The 27,737-nt window shown below is 41.4% G+C and overlaps 1 long non-coding RNA gene across 2 annotated transcripts; it reads right to left on the bottom strand.

Moving 5' to 3' along the window:
• Window positions 1-297: 297 nt before the first annotated feature.
• Window positions 298-27,294, bottom strand: LOC128315866 (uncharacterized). Of its 2 annotated transcripts, XR_008298979.1 has the most exons (6): window positions 27,117-27,294; window positions 15,469-15,650; window positions 6,089-8,068; window positions 2,845-3,131; window positions 1,330-1,445; window positions 298-1,172 (listed from the first exon to the last, which is right to left on the bottom strand). It is a non-coding gene; the product is annotated as an uncharacterized LOC128315866 (long non-coding RNA). The 2 variants fall into 2 exon arrangements; XR_008298980.1 differs by lacking the exon at window positions 1,330-1,445 and having other exon boundaries at window positions 27,117-27,293.
• Window positions 27,295-27,737: the final 443 nt, after the last annotated feature.

Here is a 27,737-nt window from a genome sequence, read left to right as displayed (position 1 = left end):
GACCTAACAACTCGATATTGTTTTGATCTTTCTAGAACCCTTTTAGGGAAGAAAGGGCCAGCTCACGACATACTTTTACATTTCCTTATGGATTTTGTTCTGTGTTCACCACTTCGAAAATTATTTTGATAATACAGGTTTTCCAATTTCTCCAAAAGCAATCCCCACAGTATCCCCATACTTGTTCCTTCAGTCGAAGGCTCTGTTCCTGACCAGTATGCCAGCAGAATAGGGTATGTTTTTTAATCTTCATCATTTTTACTACATACAAAAGCGATGCATACATGTTATTAAAATAAATTCAGGCAATAGAAAAGTATAAAAGAAAAAATAGCGAAAATGGACTCATATTGTACATCTAAGCTGGCAACTTGCTCTCTGGATTAGACGGTTTATGTTGGGTATCTCTTCGTGAGCATCCTTCCCACGGCAGGCACCCTCTTTACTTTTAAAGACCTGAGGTCTGGCTGTAGTGACAGGAGTCAGCTGCTGATATGAATCCACCATTTCTTCAGCGCTGTCTGTCTCCTGGTTGCAGCCTATTTGCATGAGTGTGGGCAGAGGCAGCTGGGCCCAAGGAACTCATCTGTGCAGAGATGTGCCCCCAGAAGGATGGGTTTTCCAACTTTTTGTCACAGCGGCTCTCCTACAAGGGCATCTTTGTAGCAGGAACCTGCTAGTCAATACTGCCAGGGGGAAGATGCTAATTACTTGAGCATGGTGGTAACCATCCACATGCAAAGAAGCTATCTATCACAGAGCTTCCGGATGTATCTCTGAAAGATCTGAGAAGTAAGCGAGGCAGCAGAACTGAGCCGCAGCCACCGGCAGCATGTGTGGGGGTCAAGTTGCCTCTTGCACACGTGATAGTCCTACAGCTTTGCTTCCAACACAGGTACCTAAATAGAGGTGATCTCTCCAGGATGCTGAAATAGGGTACAGCAGCTGTTCTCAGATCACTGCGTTCCATAGTTCCACACAGGTGCCTGCCTCTTTCCCCTAAGGTCGCTGGGCTTGGGCCAGGAGGATGGCAAGCGGGGCAAGGGTGTCTGTCTCAACAGCGACACCGTGTGGCAGGACCAGCAACGACAGTCAAAAATCCTGAACACCATGGTTTTCCGGGTTTTCTCTGCTGAAGACGGTAGATAGTATCCAGGAATCTTGGAGTACCTCTGGTGGGAGTTATCACAGGAAAGAGGATAGCAGGAAAAGAAAAGATACATTCTCACTGTAAGCAGTCCGGGATAATAGAATGACTTCAGTTAAATATTAAAAGAAATCTGTGTCTCAAGCTGATGAATAAGAATGATAACAAAGGCAGCTAGCTACCTTTTGTTATGTATCCTCTTTGATTTAGGAGTGTGAAGCGCTTTGTATACCTTAGCTTATTTACTCTTCACAGCACGACTTAGAAGGTATGCATTTCTTTTCATCAGTTGAGGAAACTGTAAATTAAGAGAAGTTAAGGCACTTGCCCACGTTTACACGTGCCAACATGTGGTAACATGGCTGTTCTGACCTAAAACTGCCTAACCCCCAACCGGTGCTCTCTTCATGATTCCAGAGAATATGAGGAAAATAAAAGGAGCCAATGTCCTGGGACAGAAGTCAACGCATTCCATTCCCTGTCCCTTGTAGGTGTGGAGGGGTCGAAAAGCATTCCTACAGATTGAGAATTCCAGTTTCTAACATCACCACCTCCAAGCCCAAATCTTATCAAATATCTACACATTTTCACCTCCAATTTTTCATTGTAACTGGTAAAAATCAGTGGTCAAAGGTATCAATAGATAGTATTCTTCTTACAATTACATGTCATACAGATTTCCTGGGCACAATGCCCAAGTTGGTTTAATTTATTTTTATTAACTAAAATAGAACTTTGGGGGTGCCTGGGTGGCTCAGTCAGTTAACCATCTGACTTCCACTCATGATCTCACAGTTTGTGGGTTCGAGCCCTGTTGTCAGGCTCTGTGCTGACAGCTCAGAGCTGGAGCCTGCCTTGGATTCTATGTCTCCCTCTCTCTCTGCCCCTCCCCTACTCACACTCTGTCTCTGTGTCTCTCAAAAATAAATGAACGTTAAAATAAAATTTTTTTAAAGACCTTTGTAAAGTCCAGGTGTTTTATTAAACTGCCATCACCTAGTCATCTGCTAGTAGCACAAATGTGTGTGACAACTGAAATGTATTGTCAACACAGGAAACACTCTATTTCCTAGTATCTTCACTAATAGCCCAACCTAACTCAATGCACAGTAATATTCTGACAGTCAACCCTCCCTTCCCTTCTCCTTACATAACAGTCTTCAGGAGCTTTGACAGGACTGAAGGTATATTAATCCAGGATCCTTTGATTTTAAAGAAGGAAAACACACTACACCAGTTCATAAGAAGTTGTGAATCGGCTCTCTAAAATAATCTTTTCTCCATTTTCCTCCACAGGAACATAATGGACTTAGAAAGCAGCAAGTGTCCAAAATTTTTGCTATGGACAAAATGTTAATGAATGTAAACCTCCCAGTGTGAAAGCTAAGGTATAGTTGATGGAAACCAGGAGTCAGAAAGTGGTGAGGGGGTGGAAGAGGAGTGAGAATAAAGTTATCATACAAAATGGGGAGAGAAGGGATCCCACCAACAACTAATGGAATGAAGAGGGTTAAAATGGTAACAGCAGAGGAACAAAAATGAGGATATAACTGGAGGAGGAGGAGGAGGAGGAGGAGGAGGAGGAGGAGGATGGGGCAGGGAAGTTGGGTGTGTACATTGGTTAGCTATCACTGAGTAACAAATTACCCCAAAACTCAGCAGCTTAATATAACAATCATTTATTACCACTTGCCCACCTGCAAATGAGCTGGAGTTCAGCTGATCTAGGCGCAGTCTGGCTAGATAGCTTTGCTTCCTTCTGTGGGTCTAGGAGTCCACTGGAAGAGCTTTACCCCACATCTTTTATCCTTCTCTGGAGACCAGCAGGCTCATCAGGTGACGGCAGAGGTAAAAGAGAGCGGATTCCACCTCACAAGCAATCCTCTAATCCCTGACTGCATCGTGTCTACGAACATCCCATTAGCCAAAGGATATCACATGGCTGGGCCCACAGTCAAAGGGTGAGCCACAGAGGAGGGAGGGTCTGCAAAGCCAATGGGCATAGAGATAGGGAGGGGTGAGGATGGCAACCAACGGAGGCAGAAAGGTGGGTGATGGGAGAGGAGAACTAAATTCTACCAAAGCAAAAACTAATAGAAAATATTCTATAAGATTGATTGGGTAGTGGCGGGTGTTTATTATCTAGAGAAGCAGATTAATACTCAGAGATGTGAAAACTGAAACAGAGTTGTTTCCTTCCAGAGATTAGTACCAAGATGGGGAGGGGTGGGTTAAGGTTTATCAACTTTTCATTTGTTGTTTGAATTTCTAAACTCTGTACAAATATCGGGGTGCCTGAGTGGCTCAGTCGGTTAAGTGTCTGACTTCAGCTCAGGTCATGATCTCACAGTTTGTGAGTGTGAGCCCTGCATCAGACTCGCTGCTGTCAGCACAGAGCCAGCTTCAGATCCTCTGCCCCCCTCTCTCTCTGCCCCTCCCCTGCTGGTAGGTGTGTACGCTCTCTTTCTCTCTCTCAAAAATAAATATTAAAAAGAAATTTAACTGTGTGTAAATAGTAAAGATATCTGTAATTAATTTTTTTATTCTAAGTAGGGGCACCTGAGTGGCTCAGTCCATCCTTGAGTGTATGACTCGATTTTGGCTCAGGCCATGATCCCAGGGTCGTGGGATCAAGCTCTGCATCAGGCTCCTGCTGAGTGTGGAACCTGTTTAAGATTATCTCTTTCTTGGGGCGCCTGGGTGGCTCAGTTGGTTAAGTGTCCAACTTTGGCTCAGGTCATGATCTGGCAGTTCATGAGTTCAAGCCCCACATCGGGCTCTGTGCTGACAGCTCAGAGCCCGGAGCCTGCTTCGGATTCTGTGTCTCCCTCTCTCTGCCCCTCCCCCTCCCTAAGATAAACATTTAAAAAAAAATTTTTTTTAAGATTCTCTTTCTTTCTCCTTCTGCCCCTCTCCCCTACTCTCTATCTAAAATAAATAAAATGAAAAAAATTTTTTTTTTCATTTTTAAATAGACACTGACCATTCTATACAATGTAGCAGACTAAAGATTAAAAACAGGCAATCTTCCCCCTCAAGAAGTTCACGGTACTGTCAGATGGAGCTCTAGTGAGTTCAAGCCCCACGTCAGGCTCTGTGCTGACAGCTCAGAGCCTGGAGCCTGCTTCAGATCCTCTGTCCATCCCCCCCTCCCCCGCCCCTACCCCGTTCACACTGTCTCTCTCAAAAATAAATAAAAATTAAAGAAAACAAAATGAGTTAGAGGCTTAACCGACTGAGCCACCCAGGTGCCCTGGCAGGGGGATCTCCTGAATGAGTCTTGAAGTACAGGACTTTGAGAACAGCCTCTCTCTCTCCTGCCCCAAAATCTTTAGAACTGGAAATACATATGTTTCAACCCATCGCTGTCCTAGAAAGCAAGGAGGACTGTCTCTGGTAGGTGGGTAACTTCGGTAAATAGCTAAAAAAACAGGGGGCATCCATCTGAAGAAGGAAAGTACAGCTTAGGGTGTGCTCAGAAAGCTATTACATCACTTTGGGGCAATTACCCACCAGAATTGAAAGCAGGGAATTGAACACGTCTTCACACACTCATGTCCATAGCAGAGTTATTCACAATAGCCAAGAGGAGGAAACAGCCCAGATGTCCATCAGTGGATGAATGGATGGACAAAATGTAGTGTATACGTAAAATGGAATATTATTCAGCCTTTAAGTGGAAAGGAATTCTAACACATGCTACAACATGGATGAACCTTGAGGACGCCACACTAAGCTAAATAAGCCAGTCACACAGACCAATACTGTATCACTCCCCTTCATAGAGACAGAAAGTGGAGTGATAGTTGCCAGGGGTTAAGGGAAGGGGAGTGGGGAGCTAGTGTTTAATGGGTGCAGAGTTTGGGAAACGTTCTGGAGACGGATGGTGTTAATAGTTACACACAATGTAAATGTACTTAATGCCACTGAACTGCACGCTTAAAAGTGGTTAAAATAGTAAGATTTTATGTTATGCATGCTCTACCGCAATACAAGAAAGAAAGAAAGCTTTGTGAAGCTGGGTATGAGCTGCAGAGACCTCCCAGCCTGGAGGCCTGGTCTGAGGGGACCAGGATGACTGTCATTAGGCAATTAGATGGAGATTCTAGGAGGGGCCTCATGCAAATCAAACTACAAGTCCCAGTGAGTCAGAAGAGCGAGCGTGAGCCCCTCTTTTGGAGAGGCAGGGCAGGGAAGTCCAGCAAGATAGCGTTCACACAGGGGATAAAACACTAAACCATACTCCATGCTCCCATTGGAAAACACGTGTGTGTAAACACATAGAAAAAGATCTAGAAGCCTACCACTGACTGCTATACCTCTGGGGAAAGTAAAGGAGAATTAGAGCTTTCCCCGAATGTTTGGGTTGTTTGGGTTTTTCTTTTTTAGGGTTTTATTTTTATTTTTATTTATTTTAAAGAAAGAGAGAGAGCAGGGGAGGGGGGCCAAGGGAAAGGGAGAGAATCCCAAGCAGGCTCCACACTCAGCACAGAGACCAACGAGGGGCTCGATCCCATGACCATGAGATCATGACCTGAGCTGGGTGTTTTGACACCAAGAATATATTTGTATGTTTATACAAGCATATATTTATATAGGAATAACTTAAGTTTCAACGAGAAGAGGATGGTGTGCTAGTTTCTTTGTTTTAACTACACATGTCAACCACCATAGCAATATCTATTGTTTGACAATGTCCCCCAAAGGTTTTCGGTACCGCCTAGGCGCAAGCTCTATCAATCTTCATAGAATTACAAAATTTTGTTCCCTTGGGGACACGCCCTTGACCTGTTATTGGGGAACACACGTTGCAGGAGAATTGTTCCCGCTGCTCCCCCGGCCCCTCTAACCCCTGCACCAACAACGGCATTGTAAGTGCACTGAGGACTTTTCAGCTCCATGCCTGACCCGCCCTGCCCATGCTGCAACCAAGCAGCTTACCTTTGCCCCCTCTTGACCTCTGTCTTACTTTGTCTGGGATGTTTTGTGAGTCCAGTGTGCACCTGGGAGTAAAACAGGCTTCAGTTCTGACTCGGCTCCTTGTTTAAAGTTATTCTGACCGGCCACCCGGCCAGCTCAGAGCTGGCATTTTATTTCAATCTCCATGCTTCTCTTTCCTCATTTCAAAGCCTGTAATAATACTAACGTCTCGTATGGTAAAGTTGTCGCAAACGCTGAAGAAGAATGCAGAAAGTTAAGATCGTCGGCACGCAAACCGGTAGGAAGGGATATTTGTCTGGGGAAAACACCCTAGGACATCTTGGGAAGGTTCACTGCACAGGGATTGCTGCGTGGGCACAAGACTTGTTTCTCCGGCTAAATTGTAAGGCTGTCCAGGGTTTTGTCTGCTACTTCTCCCACGGAGCTTTCCGGCTTGTCTTCATTGGCCATCTCACTTTGGTGTGCTGTGAAATGCTATCCCAGCAGATGGCACAAGAGAACTGAGTCAGGGAAAAACAGCCTGCACGTTTCAATATGCACAGAGAACTGAGTTAAAGCACTCACGCCTTCATGTGCCTCTGAAACAGCCCTAGACATTGACTTCACAATCATTATAGAACTCTCCTAACAGTGTTGGGTCTGGAAATCATGAGGGTAACCATTGTATCAAAAAATACGATGTTGCCGAGATCCACTTATTCAAGAACATTCATTCCCTGAGCACCGCTGAGGTCCTAGAGACACAGAGATGGACACAAAATATTCCCTGCCTGCAGGGCGTTCACAGTCTGGTTAAAGGCCAACAAGGAGAGGACAGTTTGCATTTTGCAGGGCTGTCCTATAATGACAGCAGTTGCCTAACTGTGACAGGATGGGTTCAGGTGGCCCGCGTGAGCCATCCTTTCTGCTGCAGCCACTCTGTCCAGCCTCACTGTCTCAAACCCAGCTCATCATCTCTGGCCTGGGTTACTCCAGAGAACCTACTAAGATATCTCGCTTACTTATCTCAAGTTCATCCTCAGGGTAAATCTTTCTTAAATGCAAATATCATTTTGCTATACACCACCCACTTTACAAGATTTAACAGCTTTTCACTGACCTCATAATAACACTCATATCCTTAAACTTACTTATAAGACCTTTTGTGATCCGACCTCTGCGTTCCTCTCCTGCCCCAACTCTCCTCCTCTCCTGCAATCCATACATTAACCCAAGAGGTATGCTTTTAATGTCCCAAATGCTTTTTATCCCCTGCTGGTCTTTGCCCAAGTTGTTTTTCTCTCTGCCCAGAATACCTTAAAACTAAAACTCATTCCCTCCCACCGGCTGTTGTCCATAATCTGGCTCACTAGTACATAAATTTCAGGTTTCAGATTAGATGTTACTTCCTTTGGGAAACCATATCTTACAGTACAGGATTTGGGTGGATAACCCTCCTGGGTACCGCATAGCACTCTCTGCTTCCGTTAGAATTTACCCCATCTCAGGTTTGCGCTCTCTACTGAAGCTTGTAATGTATCCCCATTACCTGGCACAATTCTTGGGGCAGAGCACCACTCAATCAAAATTAATTAAGTAGATGAACAAGGAAATCATAAAACACAATTGATACCATTCAAGGACTCGTAAGATCTTTGGCGCACGAGCAACTCTCCCCGTGTATGTCAGTCGTGATCTCTTTTCATCAAGAAGTTGTCCACCACACGTGCTCAGATAGTGCAAATAGGCTGGAACATGGAGAAGGTCACCTTATCAATCTTTTCATCCACAGCAAAGAAGTTCTATAAACTAAACAAAAACAAAAGCGAATTGTTTTTGATTTTCCACAATGTCTTCTTGTGTCTTCCCAGGTGGTTAAAATGCAAGGATTTTAACAAAGGTACTGTTCTCCAAGTTTCCAGCAGGGTCAAGGGAACAAACAAGGTATGGTAAGACATCCAGAGTCCAGCAAAGGTGAGAAGCGGTCACCGCCCCCAGGGCCTGTTGAGACAAGAGCAGGAAATACTGTTAGCAGAGGGAGGAAGACTGGTTGGTGGAGTTCTGTTTACAGAAGGAGGACTCGGCAGGAGGGAGCACGAATCTGGGAGGGGAGGGAAACAGAGTAACCTGCATCCTTACCTAAACGAGCTCCAGGAGAGCAGCACTGTTTCTTCCTTATGTCCTCAGAAAAATGGAGTTAAATATAAAATATAGAGGGTTTGTGTTTTTGAGTGATTACTTTAAATATATAGAGAAGTCCAGAAATTAATAAAACAGACACCCACATTCCACAACCCACATGTCCCACGTGAGCTTTTTATCGTGACTGCTTTGGACTTGTTCTTTTAAGGAAAAATAAATTGCAGATCAAGTTAGGGACACTCTCTCACCTTCCCCCATCCCTCCACTCTCATCTTCTCCTGAGATCGTCACTAAATTGGCGGGTATTACTCCATTCCCTGTGCTGCTACGTGTGTTTTTATCCACAAACAATAAATAACATTGTTTTGTGTCACTTTGTATTTTACAAAGTGGTTCCAAATTGTGTGTATCCTAACACATTGTGCATCGAGTACAATGTTTCTGAGGCTGCTGTTGGTACCCAGGCAGATCTGGTTCGTTTGTTTTGACTTCTATGTGCTTTTCCATCCCATGAATATTTACATTGCCTGTTGATTACCAATATATTTGAACTCATTTCCACCATTCTTATTTTGTGTTTTTTTCTATTTATGCCTTTCCTTTCCTGCCCTTTGGACGGTGTATGGGGGATGGGGGGATGGTGAGTATCATGTTTTCTTTATCATCTTAGTTTCCTCTAACCATCTAAGAAATTACAGATTCTGTTTCTTTTCTTTTATCTTAAATCATTAACACTGCATGATTACCATCAAGAAAATATTAGGATATTAAAATGTTTTCACTCTGAATCATCCTCTCCCATCTTTCATGGTATTGCTGTCTAAAATATTAGTTCCTGGAGCCCCTGGGTGGCTTAGTCAGTTAAGTGCCCAACTCTTGATTTCGGCTCAGGTCATGATCTCACAGTTCGCGGGTTTAGGCCCTACATCAGGCTCCACACTGACAGTGCAGAGCCTGCTTGGGATTCTCTCTCTCTCTTCCTCTCTTTGCCCTTCCTGTGTGCTCTCTCTCTCAAAAATAAATAAGAGTAAACCTTAAAAAATTATTAAAAAAATAAAACCAAATAAAGTATTAATTCCACATCTTGAACCACAAAAATAAAATCATTAAAAAAAATTTTTAATCACAGTTTATTTAGATTTGCTCACACTTACTAATTGCTTTGCTGAACTTTGCATCCTTACTTCTCCCTTCTTTCTTCTGAACTGTATCTTTCTCCTTGAAGCCCACCCTTTAGTGACTCAGCAAGAACCAGTGAGTGATTGTTTTAATCATCATGTAAGTATTCTGGGGCCACCTGACTGGCCCCGTCAGTGGATTATACGACTCTTGATCTCAGGGTGGTGAGTTCAACCCCCACATTGGGTGTAGAGATTAATTACAAATAAAAGAAATTAATTGTTATGTAAGTATTTTTATTTTTCAATGTTTTATTTGCCCCATGCCCCCTGAATGATAGTTTAGCTAGGATAAAAATCACCAAATACTGAAGGCTACATCCCTTCACCTCTGGCCTCTACTGTTGTTCACGAGAACTCTGCTGTCCACAACATAATCTCCTCCGTGGACAATCTGTTTTGTCTCTCTGGTTCCTTATTTATTTGTTTGTGTTTGTTTTTCGAATGTTGGAAAACAGTTTCAAATTTATTTTTTTTAATTTTTTTTTCAACGTTTATTTATTTTTGGGACAGAGAGAGACAGAGCATGAACGGGGGAGGGGCAGAGAGAAAGGGAGGCACAGAATCGGAAACAGGCTCCAGGCTCTGAGCCATCAGCCCAGAGCCTGACACGGGGCTCGAACTCACAGACCGCGAGATCGTGACCTGGCTGAAGTCGGACGCTTAACCAACTGCGCCACCCAGGCGCCCCAACAGTTTCAAATTTAAAGAAAATGTGCAAAATAAAGATAGTACAAGAATACTCATATACTGTTATGTAAATTCACCAACTGTCAACATTTTACTCCATTTATTATTTGTTCTCTTTACACACACACACACACACACACACAATTTTTCCCAAATCATTTGAAGAAGATAAGTCATATATATCATGCTCTTCACCCCTTAATACTCTACTATATATTTCCTTGGACGTTCTCTTATATAGCCCTCAGTATACTTATCAACTGTAGTAAATTTAAGAATGATACATTGTACTGCGGTGCCTGAGAGGTTCAGTCGGTTAAGTGTCCAACTCTTGATATCAGCTCACGTCAGTATCTCATACTTCTTGAGATTGAGCCTTGCATGGGGCTCTGTGCTGAGCATGGAACTTGTTTGGGATTCTCTCTCTCTCTCTCCCACACACACACACACACCTTTGCTCATGCTCACGCTTTCCCTCTCTCTCTCTCAAATAAATCAACTTTTTAAAATGATACATTATATTTAATCTTTCAATTCTTACTCTGTTTTTTTTTGAATGACCCAGTAATGCCCTGTACAGCATCATCTCCCCTACCCCCAAAGTACACAATCCAATCTAGTGTTAGATATTGATTAGTCGCCATGAATCTTTAGCCTTCATGACTCCAGACTCTTTACGCGGCCTTTCTCTGTCTTTTATCACACGGACCATTTTATTACATGCCCCTCCCGAATTTTTAAATAGAATGTTCCTCATTTGGGGTTTCTCTAATGTTTCTTCATTAGATTCAGGTTATACATCCTTGCCTGGAAAGTTAAGTTTATATTATCTGTGACCTTTGTAATTCCACAATTTAAAGATTCATATTAAACTAGTGTTTTCACGGGGCACCTGCGTGGCTCAGTTGGTTAAGCGTCTGACTTTGGCTCAGGTCATGATCTCATGGGTCATGGGTTCGAGCCCCGTGTCGGGCTCTGTGCTGACAGCTCGGAGCCTGGAGCCTGCTTTGGATTCTGTGTCTCCCTCTCTCTCTCTGCCCCTACCTGGCTCACACTCTGTTTCTCTCTCAAAACATAAATCAACATTAAAAAAACACAAACAAACAGTGTTTTCATGAAGCTAGACCCAGAAAGGTATAAGAAAAAGTTCATTTCATTCTTTTCTTCAGTCCATTCAAACTTTCTCTGCAGTTCCTTCCCCATTCCTACAAGAAATCTCAAATAATAACCTAACAGTGACATAACTGGGGGCTAGTCCAGTATAATTTTTTAATGTTTATTTATTTGAGAGAGAGAGAGAGAGAGAGCACAGGGGAGGGGCAGAGAGAGAGAGGACAGAGGATTCCGAAGCAGGCTCTGAACTGATAGCACAGAGCCTGTTGAGGGGCTCAAACTCACGAATCCTGATATGATCTGAGCCAAAGTTGGCTCAACCGACGGAGCCACCCAGGCTCCCCAGGTCCAGTATAATTTTCAAACTATAAATGTATTCACATTCACATCTTCCCTTCCACTGCTTGGAAAGCAGACATCTTTGCCCACCGTTAACGGAAGTGCAGATCGGTCCACACAGGGCAGCCACCGCTTGTCTCTCCACTACCAGGCAGGAGTGGCCCTACCACGGCCTCTTGGTTTTAGATTCTTCAGGAATGAGTCCTACATCCTCCGTAGGATCCTCCAACCTCAGGAAACACACGTCAGGCCTGCCAAGCAGCACCACTGAGGTCACTTTCTCTCAGCTTGAAACAGGGGGCCACGTCCAACTGCTCGGTTTGAGATAGGGGGACGCGACGACCTGCTCCTCCTCCGTGAATGGTCATGAAAATACAGCCTATTGGTAACTGCTAACAATTCCCTCTCCCAGCCTCTTCATCTTTCATGTTGTGTGTAGGTCCAAAGTCAGGAACTGACTCATATTGTCAGAACCAGTTTTGCAATCTGTTAGTGTGGCCTGCATTCGTGACCAGGAAGCTAACTTTGAAACTGGGTCATCCTTGTCACCTATTGACTTGTTCTCCATCTTTCGATCCGGCTGAAACTACAAAAGAATCTCATTTTCACCTCCAGTTAGACCTGTCTATTCTTCTGGAAAGTTCTCTGTCGTCATCATTTTAAATATTGCTTTTCCCAGTTTCTTTCTCTTCTGTCCTTCTGAAACTTCAGTTGGACACGTGTTGGTGCGCCTCATTCCGTGATCATTCTCTTCCCACCTCACAGCTTCCTTTCATCTTTCCCATTTCGTAACCTCTGTGGCATTCTGGGCAATTTCCTCAGAACAAACTTCCAGTTCACTAATTATTTCATCAGACGTGTGTAACCTGCTATTTATCCCGTCCACAGAGGGCTTTTCTAATTTCAACGAGAAAATTATTTTTTTTTGAGAAATTCTATTTTTAATTGTTAGAACTTTCATTTGGGGGTGCCTTCATGGCTCAGTCAGTTAAGCATCTGACTCCTTTTAAAAAAGTTTTTTTGATGTTTATTAATTTTTGAGAGAGACAGAGTGTGAGTTGGGGAGGGGCAGAGAGAGGGAGACACAGAACCTAAAGCAGGCTCCAGACTCCGAACATGATGTGGGGTTCAAACCCACAAACCGTGAGACCATGCCTTGAACTGAAATCGGACGCTTAACCGACTGAGCCACCCTAAGCCTCTGACTCTTGACCTCAGCTCAGGTGTTCACTTCAGGGTCATGAGTTCAAGACCCACACTGGGCTCCATGCTGGGCATGAAAGTTACCTAAAAAAAAAAAAAAAAAAAAAAGATATATTTTCCAAATGTATCTTTTCTTATAGTATCCCCTTCTTCCGCTATAATCTATTTGATTGTTCTAAGGATTCTTAAGTTACCTTCTCTTTCACATTAGTATACAATTTTAAGTCCTTAGGGTACTAACCCTTCCCCACGTTGTGCCTAGCAATTATTCCTCATGGTGGATGGTTTCCTTACATGGACTGTTATTTTTTTTTGCCATGACTTAAGACTTACTGGAAACCTCATGCCCCTTAGGTTATGAAAGTATCCCTTTAGGGTAGCTTTATATTTGCTTCTGTTGAATACTGTAGAGAGTTCGTCTGTCTGAAGCCAGGCTATCTACAATGTAATTAACATGGGGTGCCTGGGGGGCTCAGTCAGTTGAGCGTCTGACTTTGCTTCGGGTCATGATCTCGCAGTTGACGAGTTCGAGCCCCACGTCCGGCTCTGTGGTGACAGCTCGGAGCCTGGATCCTGCTTCTGATCCTGGGTCTCCCTCTCTCTCTGCCTCTCCCCCCGCTCATGCTCTGTCTCTCTCTATCTCAAAAATGAAGATAGATAAATAAACATTTATAATGTAGTTAACAGAACATTTGGATTCAACATTCACGCGTGGCACAGGAATGCTGTTTTAGTTGTTCAGGAGAGGTTTTTTCTCTACCCAGAACGTCAGACAGAGACCTGCTTTCTGGCTGCTTTCTTAGAATACTGGGAAGATTCCTCCAGTCCCCTTTTTTGGAGAAAACCGCCATTCCTTGCAATCCGGTTTTATCTGGAAGTTTGGATGAAGTAGTTCTTTGTGTCACATGCTTCCTGTCACTCCAGGGGAGTTCAGTCCCCAGCCCCAAGTTCCCAGGGCTCATATCAAAATCTGGTCTTCCCTAAGTCGCTGTAGCATTAGCTGGTACACTTTCTGCTCTTCTCCCGAGTTCTCTTCTTCATGTGTGTCATCTGGGAATCTTATTTTTTTTCTTTGAGTGTGGCTTTGTTTTTATTTTCCCAATGTTTTATTTTAAATTTTCCAGTATGTTAAAAGAAAAGTATGCTCAGCATCTGTATACCCCTCACCTACATTCATCTAGAGTTAGAGAGGGAGACAGAGAATGACCTTGGCTGGCTTCCTCTTTTTACCAAAGTCCCTGTTCAATTCTTTGGTTGACTTTTTCTACTGACTCCAACTAATTTGTCAATTAGGTGTGGGGCAAATATCTTTTCCCATTCTGTAGCATGTATCTTCACTCTTTTTTTTTTTTTTAATGTTTATTTATTTTTGAGAGAGAGAGATAGCATGAGCAGGGGAGGGGCAGAGAGAGAGGGAGACACAGAATCTGAAGCAGGCTCCAGGCTCTGAGCCTTCGGCACAACTCAATGCGGGGCTCCAACCCACAAACTGTTAGATCATGACCTGAGCCGAAGTCGGAGGCTTAACCAACTCAGCCACCCAGGCGCCCCCGTATCTTCACTCTCTTAATGGTTGTCTTTTGATAAATAGAAAAGTCTTTAATATGCTTACATTTACCAACGTACTCCTTTCTGGTTAACTGATTTTTTGGCTCCTCGTAAGAAATCATTCTTTACCTTTATTTTTTTTCTTTACCTTTATTTTTATGTAAATATATAAGAATGTGTGTGAATTGTATGTATGCGTTTTTATGAATTATACATGTAGTTTCTATGTGTGTATGTATGTATATATGTGTATACACATGTTGGATAAACTACATATATAGATAGTATATCCAACATTTCTATACATTTGTAATAGAAGGTAGGGGTATATATTAGCTCAGTCCAGCATTTTGCCAGACCCTACGATATAAACTGTCAAGGAAAGCAACATAGAAAGAGCAATAAACAGTCAAGGGACTTGAAGTTCAGCCTCATGACAGCACCTGCAGTATCTGTATGAGGAACTGTAGGTGACTAGACCCCCTAGAGTATAGTTTCGCTCTGTCTTCAACCATGTAGTTACCCCATTTTGTGTCTTCAAACCAATTAAATATTAATTGTGCTTTCCCAGGTGTATTTTTAGTCCAGACCTCAAATTCACATCATACTTACTAAGAAAAATTTTTAGATATACTTGCAATTGAATATATTTCCCAGGGGAAGCATTAAGGAAATCTGTTGTTAACAGTATCCATTTGTGACTAATAAAAACATTGTTTTAACATAAGCCTTTAACTGACAGGAATCTGTTTTCTCAGAAATAGGATGATCATATAATTTATTATCCAAACCAAGACGTTTTGATTCTGAAAGAAGGTACTGTTGATTATTATTCTGGAACAACTGGTATAAATTTAAACTTTCCCAGGCATCTTTTCATGGGTTTCTCTACCCATTTAGAAATATACCAGACGATCTCAAAGATTTCTTCTAGTCTCCCATTCTATTACCCTATGAGAAAAAAAATAAAAATAAAGGAAACTGTTCTATTTCCTTAAACCCATTTCCTACTCTGATAAGTAGGTATGTTGCCTCTTCTATCACATGGCTCACTTTTTAATAACCTAGGCTATGGTGAAAATTTCAGCAATTCAGATAAAGGTAGAGGAAAACAGGTAGCGGGACATAGGACCAGGACAGGCTAACGTTCCGTTTACCTTTTTCCCAAAAGCATGGAATCGTACTCACGTCTCCAGCACGTGACTTGCACCTTGTACTTAGTGACAGGGACAATCTGTAGTGTTTTGGAAGTGGTCCGAGTATGTTGCGTCTATGCCCAGTATGTTCGCTGGGAATCGAAGTTCCTCAAAACCTCATTTCTCACAGCTGTGTTTTCAGCGGGCCCAGACACCTCTGGCAGAACAAGAACACTGGAAACAGACCCACCCACATATCAATGGTAACTTGGAACTCAGCAGCAGTGGTATTTGAAACCACTGGGGAAAGAAAACACAATTTAAAATATACTACTGGGATAATTGGCATCATGTGGAAAGTGATAAATTAGACCCTACCTCACATAAAACAAATCGCAAATGTGAAAAACAGTATTTCTAGCACTTTTGGAAGAAAATATAAGAAAATGTAACTTAATAATACTACAGTAGGAAAGCAATTCCTAAGACACACAACAAAAACACAAACCATAAAGTGTACATTTTACAAATTACAATTATAACCTCTGGATAAAAAAAAAGAGGTCCATAACAAAAATAAAAGGACAGCCATAGATAAGCATATAATCAACAAAGATTAATTGACTAAGATAAAGAAATAGTACAAAAAAATTTTAAAGACAGTCATATTAAAATGGACAAAGGATATGATCAGGCAGTTTACATAAACAGAAACAGAAACATCCAATGAACATATAAAAAAGATGTTCAGTGGAGGGGCAGCTGGGTGGCTCAGTCAGTTAAGCATCCAACTCTTAATTTGGGCTCAGGTCGTGATTTCACACTTTGTGAGATTGAAGCCCACATTGGGCTCTGTGCTGACAGCACAGATCCTGCTTGGGATTTTCTCTCTCCCTCTCTCTCTGTCCCTCCCCACTCACATGCGCTATCTCTCTCTCTCTTTCTCTCTCAAGTAAATAAACATTAAAAAAAATTTTTTTTTGAAAATATTCAGGGGAAATGAAAATTAAAACAACATTAAAATATAATTTTACACCCATAACTTGGCAACAAGTAAGAGTCCAATAATACTAAGTGTGAACATGTTGAGAATAAAACAGTGCTGTTCATTGCTAGCAGAAGTGTAAATCAAGTCAGTTGCTTTAATGAACAATTTAATGGCATTATGTAATATTCAAAACTGCTTGTTTTCAACTCAGAATTACATGCTGAGGAAGAAATTATGGAAGTCACATGTTCACAAGAATTCATATGCAAAAATATTAATTGCAGCATTGTTTATAATATTATAAATTAAACCTATTTTTCCATCATTGGGGGAATGGATAAATAAACCAGTGGGATATTATATAGTAGTTAAACCAATATTAATTTTATAATTAAAAAAACTAAATTGCAAAGAAAGATACCACGATGTCATTTCTATATATTTTGAAAACACAAATGATACCATATATTGTTTCAGACACATCCAGGTATACTAAGAAGTATGAAAACATGATAGGAAGGATACACACTAGCTTCAGGACACATGATTACTGGTGAGAACAGAAACAAAATGGGATGGGGTGCTTGGCTGGCTCAGTCAGTGAAGCATGTGATTCTTGATCTCAGGGTCATGAGTTCAAGTCATAGAGACTACTAAAAATAAAATCTGAAAGAAAGAGAGAGGAAAAAAGAGAGAGAGAGAGAGAAAAGGAAGGAAGGAAAAAAGGAAGAAAATGGGATGAAGAGTGGTAAATTTTGTCCATATCTTCTACCTCATTCTTTCTCTCTTCTTCAAAGATTCCGTTTTACGTATGTTAGATCATTTGGTATTGTCCTATAACTCTTGGATGCTCGGGCCTTTTTAATTTTTTTCGTTTTTATTTTCTCTTTCACTCCTCTTTCAACAGCTTACAGATTTAGTTCCACAGGAGGAAAGGCTCCTGTTTTCATTTGGGTAATTTCTATTGACCTGTCTTCAGGTTCATTCATTCTTTCCTCGGTAGTATAAAGTCCCCTGAACTGCTCATTGACAGAATTCTTCATCTCTGTTACCTTGCTTTTATGTCTAGGCGTTCTATTTGACTCTTTCTTATATTTTCCATCTCTCTGCTGAAATCCCCCATCTTTTCATGCATGCTGTCCACATTTTCCACTAGAGCCTTAACAGTGGGTTATTTTCCTATATGTATATCTTACAATTTTTTTATTGAATGGACGGTGTGTTTAGAACAGTAACAACTGAGGTAGATAGTATGTATGCTGGCAAATGGACACATGTCTTCTTTTAGTAGGTCATTAGTGTGGTGGTCATGTTGACCTAGTCAGATATTGAGTAGGATTTGAGTTTTGTTTGCTCCTATGGTTACCTTCAGGCTTCAGATTCCTCTAGTGTTACCTTGTGCTTAGTATGGGGGTCGGATGTCAGAGGATTTTTCTCAATATTTTTGTTCCAGTCTTAGCTTTCAACCTTCCCTGTGTGCCTGCACCATGCAGGAGTTCTCCTTTGATACTTTTGTTCCCACCCCAGTGGTAAGTTGCTATTGCTTGTTACTCAGTGCTTGCTAGCCTGAATAGGGTGAGAGAGCGGGGTCAAGAGGAAATTCTCTGTTATCCTGGAAGGTCATGTATGCCTGGGTCTCAGAAGTATCACATCCTTAGTGATTCTGTCCTTCTTCCCCATGGCAAACAACTCTGCTTTATACCTTTAGAAGGTCTTGTTCAGGAGATAGCTTCCTGCACCTTCCCTACCAGTAAGAGACCACTAATGATATTGGTCTAGGACTCTTGCTTAGAATTATTTTCTACCCTTTTCCCTGAGATAAAAATGATTTTTTTCTTTTACCTTTCCCCCAGCTACAGTGGGGCTTCACCTGTGTTTCTGGGGGTGAACACTCCTCTTTCAACAGCTTACAGATTTAGTTCCACAGGAGGAAAGGCTCCTGCAGTGGTGACCAATCTCCTCAAGGTCTAAACAACCCAGGCAAGCTTCTTTTGGTCTCCCTTATTTGCCTCAATCTTTCTTGTGAGCACTCTACAGAGGTCCATGGTGAAGAACCTACTAAAGAGTACAAGCTTCCCTTGTGTCTGGGTATGCCAAGATTTCTATACTATCATTGTAACCCACATTAAGCCTTCCAAAACTCATTGAAAATTTTAGTTGACTTCTTACTGACTAGCTTGGTACCAGTGTTTCTTCCTCCCAGGCTCTGCCAAGGGAAGCCTAGTGCTTGTATTCTGACTCTCCCTGTCTCTCCTTGGAAGTCTACTTTATCACACTCCAATCTCAGTTCTCAAATGGATTCAAAAAAAGTTATGATTTTGTAGTTTGTCTGGCCTTTTCTTGTTGGGCAGGAGTGGCACTGCTAGCTCTCTACATCCTCAATGAAAGTAGAATCTATCTATATCTTTAATTCTTCATTTCTTAATTTCAAATATTAAAAAATTTAAAAACAGATCCAAATTAGCCAAGTGTTATCATATGTTAAATCTGTTTGGTGGTTCCATGGTGTGACAAAGATTTTTTACCTGGATACATCATCACCTTGAATAAGACTTAATTTTCTGCCCACCATGCAATTCGATGTAGCCACATGACTAAATGTGAGCCAGTAAGATGTGAAAATGTTGTAGGAAACTTTTCAGGAGTCTCTTAAAAGAGGAAGAGGCATTCCTGTGGTGTGGGATGTGATTGCCGGAGCTCCAACAGCCATATTGTAAGCATGAGGGCATCTCAGGAATGGCACAACAGATAACTAGAAGTTGAGTTACTAAAGATGATGTTGTAGGAGTGTCAAAGCAGCATTGGACCAGCTACCTACAGGTGTCTTTAATGTGAAGGAAAAATAAATGCCTATGTTGTCTAAGCCAATGTTATTATAGTGGGTGAAGGGGCAGTCTATTGTCACCAATCTAAACCACTACACTTGATGTTGGTATTTTCTGTGTTTGAATTATTTTACAATTTGAAGTTTTACTTAAAGCAAAATTGCATATATAGTAAAAATACAAACAACATAAAAATATGCACTGGCAAAGGGAAATGTATAAAAATATTAACACTGATTACCTGTGGGTAGTGGGAATGTCTGTGATTTATTTCTACTCTTATCTTTCAATCTTCAAATTTTCCACATTGAGCATTATTCATTCGAATTTTTGTTTGTCTTATTGAAGCATGGTTTTCCTCCACTGTTGTCACTAATATGTCATTTCTACTGGGCTGTATAAAGAAATCCTTCAGCATTTGCTGCTCCCATATCACCTCTCTGCAACTTCATCTTTCTTTGTGATTCTTGTCTTCCTAACCATATGGTAATCCTTTTTTTTTTATTTTATTTTTTTTTAATTTACATACAAATTTGTTAGCATGTAGTGCAACAATGATTTCAGGAGTAGATTCCTTATGCCCCTTACCCATTTAGCCCATCCCGACTCCCACAACCCCTCCAGTAACCCTCTGTTTGTTCTCCAAATTTAAGAGTCTCTTCTGTTTTATCCCCATCCCTGCTTTTATATTATCTTTGCTTCCTTTCCCTTATGTTCATCTGTTCTGTGTCTTAAAGTCCTCATATGAGTGAAGTCATATGATGTTTGTATTTCTCTAACTAATTTCGTTTAGCATAATACCCTCTAGTTCCATCCACGTAGTTGCAAATGGCAAGATTTCATTCTTTTTGATTGCCAAGTAATACTCCAGTGTGTGTGTGTGTGTGTGTGTGTGTGTGTGTGCGCGCGCGCGTGCGCGCGTGTGTGTGTGTGTGTATACCACATCTTCTTTATCCATTCATCCCTCGATGGACATTTGGGCTCTTTCCATACTTTTGCTATTGTTGATAGTGCTGCTATAAATATTGGGGTGCATGTGTCCCTTTGAAACAGCATACCTGTATCCCTTGGAAAATATGTAGTAATGCAATTGCTGAGTCATAGGGTAGTTCTATTTTTAATTTTTTGAGGAACCTCCATACCGCTTTCCAGAGTGGCTGCACCAGTTTGCATTCCCACCAGCAGTGCAAAAAAGATCCTCTTTCTCCTCATCCTCGCCAACATCTGTTGTTGCCTGAGTTGTTCATGTTAGCCATTCTGACAGGTGTGAGGTGGTATCTTACTGTGGTTTTGATTTGTATTTCCCTGATGATGAGTCATGTGGAGCATCTTTTCATGTGTCGGTTGGCCACCTGGATGTCTTCTTTGGAGAAGTGTCTATTCATGTCTTTTGCCCATTTATTCACTAGGTTATTTGTTTCTTGGGTGTTGAGTTTGATAAGTTCATTATAGATTTTGGATACTAACGCTTTATCTGATATGTTGTTTGCAAATATCTTCTCCCGTTCCGTCAGTTGCCTTTTAGTTTTGCTAATTGTTTCCTTCACTGTGCAGAAGTTTTTTTATCTTCATGAGGTACCAATAGTTCATTTTTGCTTTTGTTTCCCTTGCCTCCAGAGACATGGCGAGTAAGAAGTTGCTGCAGCCAAGATCAAAGAGGTTTTTGCCTGCTTTCTCCTTGAGGGTTTTGATGGCTTCCCATCTTACATTTATGTCTTTCATCCATTTTGAGTTTATTTTTGTGTATGGTGTAAGAAAGTGGTCCAGGTTCATTCTTCTGCATGTCGCTGTCCAGTTTTCCCAGCACCACTTGCTGAAGAAACTGTCTTTATTCCATTAGATATTCTTTCCTGCTTTGTCAAAGAGTAGTTGGCTATACATTTGTGGGTACATTTCTGGGTTCTCTATTCTGTTCATTGATCTGAGTGTCTGTTTTTATGCCAGTACCATACTGCCTTGATGATTACAGCTATGTACTACAGCTTGAAGTCTGGGATTGTGATGCCTCCTGCTTTGGTTTTCTTTTTCAAGATTGCTTTGGCTATTCAGGGTCTTTTCTGGTTCCATACAAATTTTAGGATCATTTGTTCTAGCTCTGTGAAGAATGCTGGTGTTATTGATAGGAATTGCATTGAATATGTAGATTGCTTTGGATAGTATCGACATTTTAACAATATTTGTTTTTCCTATCCAGGAGCATGGAATATTTTTCCAATTTTTTGTGTATTCTTCAATTTCTTTCATAAGCTTTCTATAGTTTTCAGTGTATAGATTTTTCACCTCTTGGGTTAGATTTATTCCTAGGTATTTTATGGTTTTGGTGCAATTGTAAATGGGATTGATTCCTTGATTTCTCTTTCTTTTGCTTCATTCTTGGTGTATGGGAATGCAACCTATTTCTGTGCATTGATTTTATATCCTGAAACTGCTGAATTCATGAATCAATTCTAGCAGTTTCTTCGTGGAATCTTTTGGGTTTTCCATATAGAGTATCATGTCATCTGCAAAGAGTGAAAGTTTGACCTCCTCATGGCCGATTTGGATGCCTTTTATTTCTTGGTGTTGTCTGATTGCTGAGACTAAGACTTCCAATACTATGTTGAGTAACATTGATGAGAGTGGACATCCCTGTCTTGTTCCTGTCCTTAGGGGGAAAGCTCTCAGTTTTTCCCCATTGAGGATGATAATAGCGTTGGGTCTTTCATATATGGCTTTTATGATCTTGAGGTATGATCCTTCTATCCTTACTTTCTTGAGGGTTTTGATCAAGAAAGGATGCTGTAGTTTGTCAAATGCTTTCTCTGCATCTGTTGAGAGGATCATATGGTTTTGTCCTTTCTTTTATTGATGTGATGGATCACACTGATAGTTTTGCAGATATTGAACCAGCCCTGCATTCCAGGTATAAATCCCACTTGGTCGTGGTGAATAATTTTTTTGATGTATTGTTGGATCCGGTTGGCTAATATCTTGTTGAGGATTTTTGCATCCACGTTCATTGGGGAAATTGGTCTATAGTTCTCCTTTTTAGTGGGGGGGTCTTTGTCTGGTTTTGGAATCAAGGTAACGCTGGCTTCATAGAAAGAGTTTGGAAGTTTTCCTTCTATTTCTATTTTTTGGAACTGCTTCAAGATTCAAGAGAATAGGTGTTAACTCTTCCTTAAGTGTTTGATAGAATTCCCCTGGAAAGCCATCTGGCCCTGAACTCTTGTATTTTTTTTTTTTTTTGGCAGATTTTTGATTACTAATTCGGTTTCTTTTTGGTTATGGGTGTGTTCAAATTGTCTATTTCTTCCTGTTTCAGTTTTGGTAGTGTATATGTTTCTAGGAATTTGTCCATTTCTTCCAGATTGCCCATTTTATTGGCATACAATTGCTCATAATATTCTCTTATATTGTTTGTATTTCTGCTGTGTTGGTTGTGATCTCTCCTCTTTCATTGTTGATTTTATTTATTTGGGTCCTTTTCTTTTTCTTTTTGATCAAACTGGCTAGTGGTTTATCAATTTTGTTAATTCTTTCAAAGAACCAGCTCCTGGTTTCATTGATCTGTTCTACTGTTTGTTTGGTTTCTATAGCATTGATTTCTGCTCTAATCTTCATTATTTCTTGTCTTCTGCCGGTTTTCGGTTTTATTTGCTGTTCCTTTCCCAGCTCTTTAAGGTGTAAGGTTAGGTCATGCATCTGAGACCTTTCTTCCTTCTTTAGGAAGGCCTGGATTGCTATATACTTCCCCCTTGTGACCACCTTTGCTGCATCCCAGAGGTTTTGGGCTGTGGTGTTATCATTTTCATTGGCTTCCATGTACTTTTTAATTTCCTCTTTAACTGCTTGGTTGGCCCATTCCTTCTTTAGTAGGATGTTCTTCAGTCTCCAAGTATTTGTTATCTTTCCAAATGTTTTCTTGTGGTTGATTTTGAGTTTCATAGCGTTGTGGTCTGAAAATATGCACAGTATGATCTCAATCTTTTTGCACTTGTTGAGGGCTGATTTGTGTCCCAGTATATGGTCTATTCTGGAGAATATTCAATGTGCACTGGAGAATAATGTATATTCTGCTGCTTTAGGATGAAATGTTCTGAATATATCTGTTAAGTCCATTTGGTCCAGGGTGTCATTCAAAGCCATTGTTTCCGTGTTGATTTTTTAATTAGATTATCTGTTCATTGCTGTGAGTGGGGTGTTGAAGTCTCTGACTATTATGGCATTACTATCGAGTTTCTTTATATTTGTGATTAATTGATTTATATATTTGGGTGCCTGCACATTTGGCACATAAATGTTTACAATTGTTAGGTCTTCTTGGTGGATATACCCCTTAATTATGATATAATGCCCTTCTGCATCTCTTGATAGTCTTTATTTTAAAGTCTCGATTGTCTGATATAAGTATGGCTACTCTGGCTTTCTTTTGTTGACTATTAGCATGAGAGATGGTTCTCCATCGCCTTACTTTCAATCTGAAGGTGTCTTTAGGTCTAAAGTGGGTCTCTTGTAAACACCATATAGATGGATCTTGTTTTCTTATCCATTCTGTTACCCTATGTCTTTTGGTTGGAGCATTGAGTCCATTGACGTTTAGAGTGAGTACGGAAAGATAGGAATTTATTGCCATTATCTTGCTTATAGAGTTGGAGTTTCTGGTGGTGTTCTCTGGTCCTTTCTAGTCTCTGTTGCTTTTGGTCTTTATTTGTTTGTTTGGTGGGTTTTTTTTTTTTCATCTTTTCCCCCCTCAGAGAGTCCCCCTTAAAATTTCTTGCAGGGCTGGTTTAGTGGTCACAAACTCCTTTCATTTTTGTTTGCCTGGGAAACTTTCTATCTCTCCTTCTATTTTGAATGACAGCCTTGATGGATAAAGAATTCTTGGCTGTTTTAACGAATGGTGCTGGGAGAAATGGACAGCAACATGCAGAAGAATGAAACTAGAACACTTTCTTACACCATTCACAAAAATAAATTCAAAATGGATGAAGAGCCTGAATGTGAGACAGGAAACCATCAAAACCCTAGAGAAGAAAGCAGGAGAAAAACCACTCTGACCTCAGCCGCAGCAATTTCTTACTTGATACTTCTCCAAAGGCAAGGGAATTAAAAGCAAAAATGAACTATTGGGACCTCATGAAGATAAAAAGCTTCTGCACTGCAAAGGAAACAATCAACAAAACTAAAAGGCAACTGATGGAATGGGAAAATATATTTGCAAATGACATATCGGACAAAAGGCTAGTGTCCAAAATCTATGAAGAACTGACCAAACTCCACACCCAAAAAACAAATAATCCAGTGAAAAAATGGGCAGAAGACATGAATAGACAGTTCTCTAAAGAAGACATCCAGATGGCCAGCAGACACATGAAAAGATGCTCACCGTTAATCCTCATCAGGGAAATACAAATCAAAACCACACTGAGATATCACCTCACACCAGTTAGAGCAGCTAAAATGAACAAATCAGGAGACTATAGATGCTGGCGAGGATGTGGAGAAATGGGAACCCTCTTGCACTGTTGGTGGGAATGCAAACTGGTGCAGCTGCTCTGGAAAACAGTGTGGAGATTCCTCAAAAAATTAAAAATAGATCTACCGTATGACCCAGCAATAGCACTGCTAGGAATTTACCCAACAGATACAGGAGTGCTGATGCATAAGGGCACTTGTACCCCAATGTTTATAGCAGCACTTTCAACAATAGCCAAATTATGGAAAGAGCCTAAATGTCCATCAACTGACGAATGGATAAAGAAGTTGTGGTTTATATACACAATGGAATACTATGTGGCAATGAGAAAGAGTGAAATACGGCCTTTTGTAGCAACGTGGATGGAACTGGAAAGTGTTATGCTAAGTGAAATAAGTCATACAGAGAAAGACAGGCACCATGTTTTTTCTCTTATGTGGATCCTGGAAAACTTAGCAGAAGACCATGGGGTAGGGGAAGGGGGGAAAAAAGTTAGAGAGGGAGGGAGCAAACCTGCTTCATTATTCTCTTTAAGTTTGACCTCTATATTGCTGATTCTCTGTTCTGCCTCATCCATCTTTGCTGCTGTGGCCTCCATTCAAGTTTGCAGCTCAGTTATAGCATTTTTTATTTCATCCTGACTAGCTTTTACTTCTTTTGTCTCCAGAGAAAGGGATTATAATCTGTTTTCAATCCCAGCTAGTATTCTTATTATTGTGATTCTAAATTTTGGTTTAGACATCTTGCTTGTATCTGTGTTGGTTAAGTCCCTGGCTGTCGTTTCTTCCTGCTCTTTCTTTTGGGGTGAATTCCTTTGCTTCGTCATTTTGAAGGGAGAAAAAGAATTAATTAGGTAAAATAATTAAATTTTAAAAAATTAAAATTAAAAAATATTAAAATTAAAAAATTAAAAACAAACACACACACACAAATCAAATAAATGATGCTAGATCCTAGGTGTGTTTTTGTCTGGGTGTTGAAAAGGGCTTGATAGATTACAAAAAAAAGGGGGAAAGAAAAATAGAAAAAAAAAGGAAATAGTTTGAAAATTTGAAAAAATGAATACACTGAATAGACTAAAATGAAATAATGGAAGTAAAATAGAATTTGAAAAAATTTACACAAAAGTAAAAATATAGTAAAAAAAATGAAAGAAAACTATTTTTAATAAAAATTGAAAATAAAAATGATTTTTTTCTCTTTCTGTATTCAAGAAAAAGAAAAGAAACGAAAAAGAAAAAAGAAAAAAGGGGAAAAAAAGAAAGAAAATTGAATAGATGGACCGGCAAATAGACTGAAATACTACTGAAATTACTTTGTTTTCCCCTATAAGTCAAACTATGAAGCACATTATAGTCCATAAACTAAGCAGGGGGAGAGACTTGTGTTCCTGAAGAGTGAGGTTGGCCCAGTTGGGCAGGGCTTAGTGTAACGGCTCCGTTCTCCACTAGATGGCGCTGCTTAGCTTACTGGGGAGGATTGCTTTGGTGCTTGTAGGTACCTATGCGCATGCGCCGGAACAGTGGCCCAGACACCCAGCAACTCAGTCGCTAGTATCGAACTCTGTTCTCCCCGATGCGCAATTGTGCACCCATCCTTTGTCTTCGGCCTCTGACCACTCCCCGCTTTTACGCTGTCGGTGACCAAGCCCCAGGCAGCCCTTCCCTCCTGAGTTTTAGCTCAAATGCGGCTATGTTTCCTGACCCCTTACTTCTGAGGGACCACAGCTCTGACCCGCTCAGCTCCTCTGCAGGACGTTCTCACCGAGCACTGGCCAGGTGCCGCCGGCCACACCCAGGAACATTCGCGGAACCCTGCTGCTGCCGAAGCCAAGAGACTGCGGCCGGGTGCCAGCCCACCCCAGAAAAGGTTTGCGAGATAGTGCAGCAGCAGCATTTCAGGGACTATGGAAACTCACAACACACACCTGGCACCAGGCTTCACCCTTAACGACCTTGTTCCAGCACCAGCGAATGTGGCTGTTCTCCCGGGTCCACTGGGACCTTGCCTTTGGGGACCCACACAGCCTCTACCAGGTGTCCTCCCAGCAGGGGAACCGCCTCTCCCCATGTGGCCTGAAGAATCCCGGGCCCCACTCTGCTCCTGAGGATCTGCCCTTCCCATCAGAGCACCACCAGGTATCGAGCTGCAGAGTTTCAGACTCTGTGCCCCCCCTGTTTATAGTCTTAATGGAATTTAAACCCTCTCCTTTCTCCTTTCTCCCTTTTTAGTTCAGTCCCTGTGGCTGTTTCCACTTTTCCACTTTCTCTCCAGCTGCTTGTGGGTTGGGGGGGATGCTTTTCCCGTATTCTGTCCCCACCCCACCCCCCCCCCCTCCACCCCAGTCTCCATCCTCTCTCCACCGCAAAAGTGGCTCCCTGCCCTCCACAGCTTCTCTCTCCCCCAGTTCACCTCTCTGCGCCGCGTACCTGCTGATTCCGTGGTTCAGGTTGTGCAGATTGTTGTGTTATTCCTCAGATCAGTTTTCTAGGTGTGCAGGATAGTTGATTGTTGGTCTGGCGGTATCTCATGGACACCAGACACAGAAAAAAACTTCCATGCTGTTCTGCTGTTTTGGCTCCTCCCCCTTCCTTTTTTTTTTTTTTTTTTTTTTTTTGAAGCAGGCTCCACACTGAGCTTGAAGCCTAATGCAAGGCTTCATGACCCTGAGATCAATCAACAGCCTGAGATCAAGACCTCAGCTGAGATCAAGAGTTGAATACTTAACCAACTGAGCCACCCAGGTGCCCCCCATATGGTAATCCTATTCTGAAACCAGAGTTATCAGTGAATGAAGACCTGAATGTGCTTCTCCTTCTCACACTTATCACTTCCTACTCTTTGTCACCAAAGGGGGTAGATTTCCTCCCAACCAGTGACTTCAACTTCAGTCAGGATCCCAGAGAAATCATGGCTTTTCTGGTTCTGGCATTCTTTCCCAAGGTCTTGAGATAAACCCTAGGTTCTACATTAAAGACATGCCTAACCCTAGACCGTGTTCTTCAGAAACTCTGTCTCAGTGAATTCAGGATAATCTGCTACCTCATAGT

The sequence above is a fragment of the Acinonyx jubatus genome, chromosome B3, assembly GCF_027475565.1.
Source record: "Acinonyx jubatus isolate Ajub_Pintada_27869175 chromosome B3, VMU_Ajub_asm_v1.0, whole genome shotgun sequence".
Taxonomy (NCBI): Eukaryota; Metazoa; Chordata; class Mammalia; order Carnivora; family Felidae; genus Acinonyx; species Acinonyx jubatus.
Note: the sequence above shows the minus strand (reverse complement) of the source record. Positions and strands in the feature narration are given on the sequence as shown.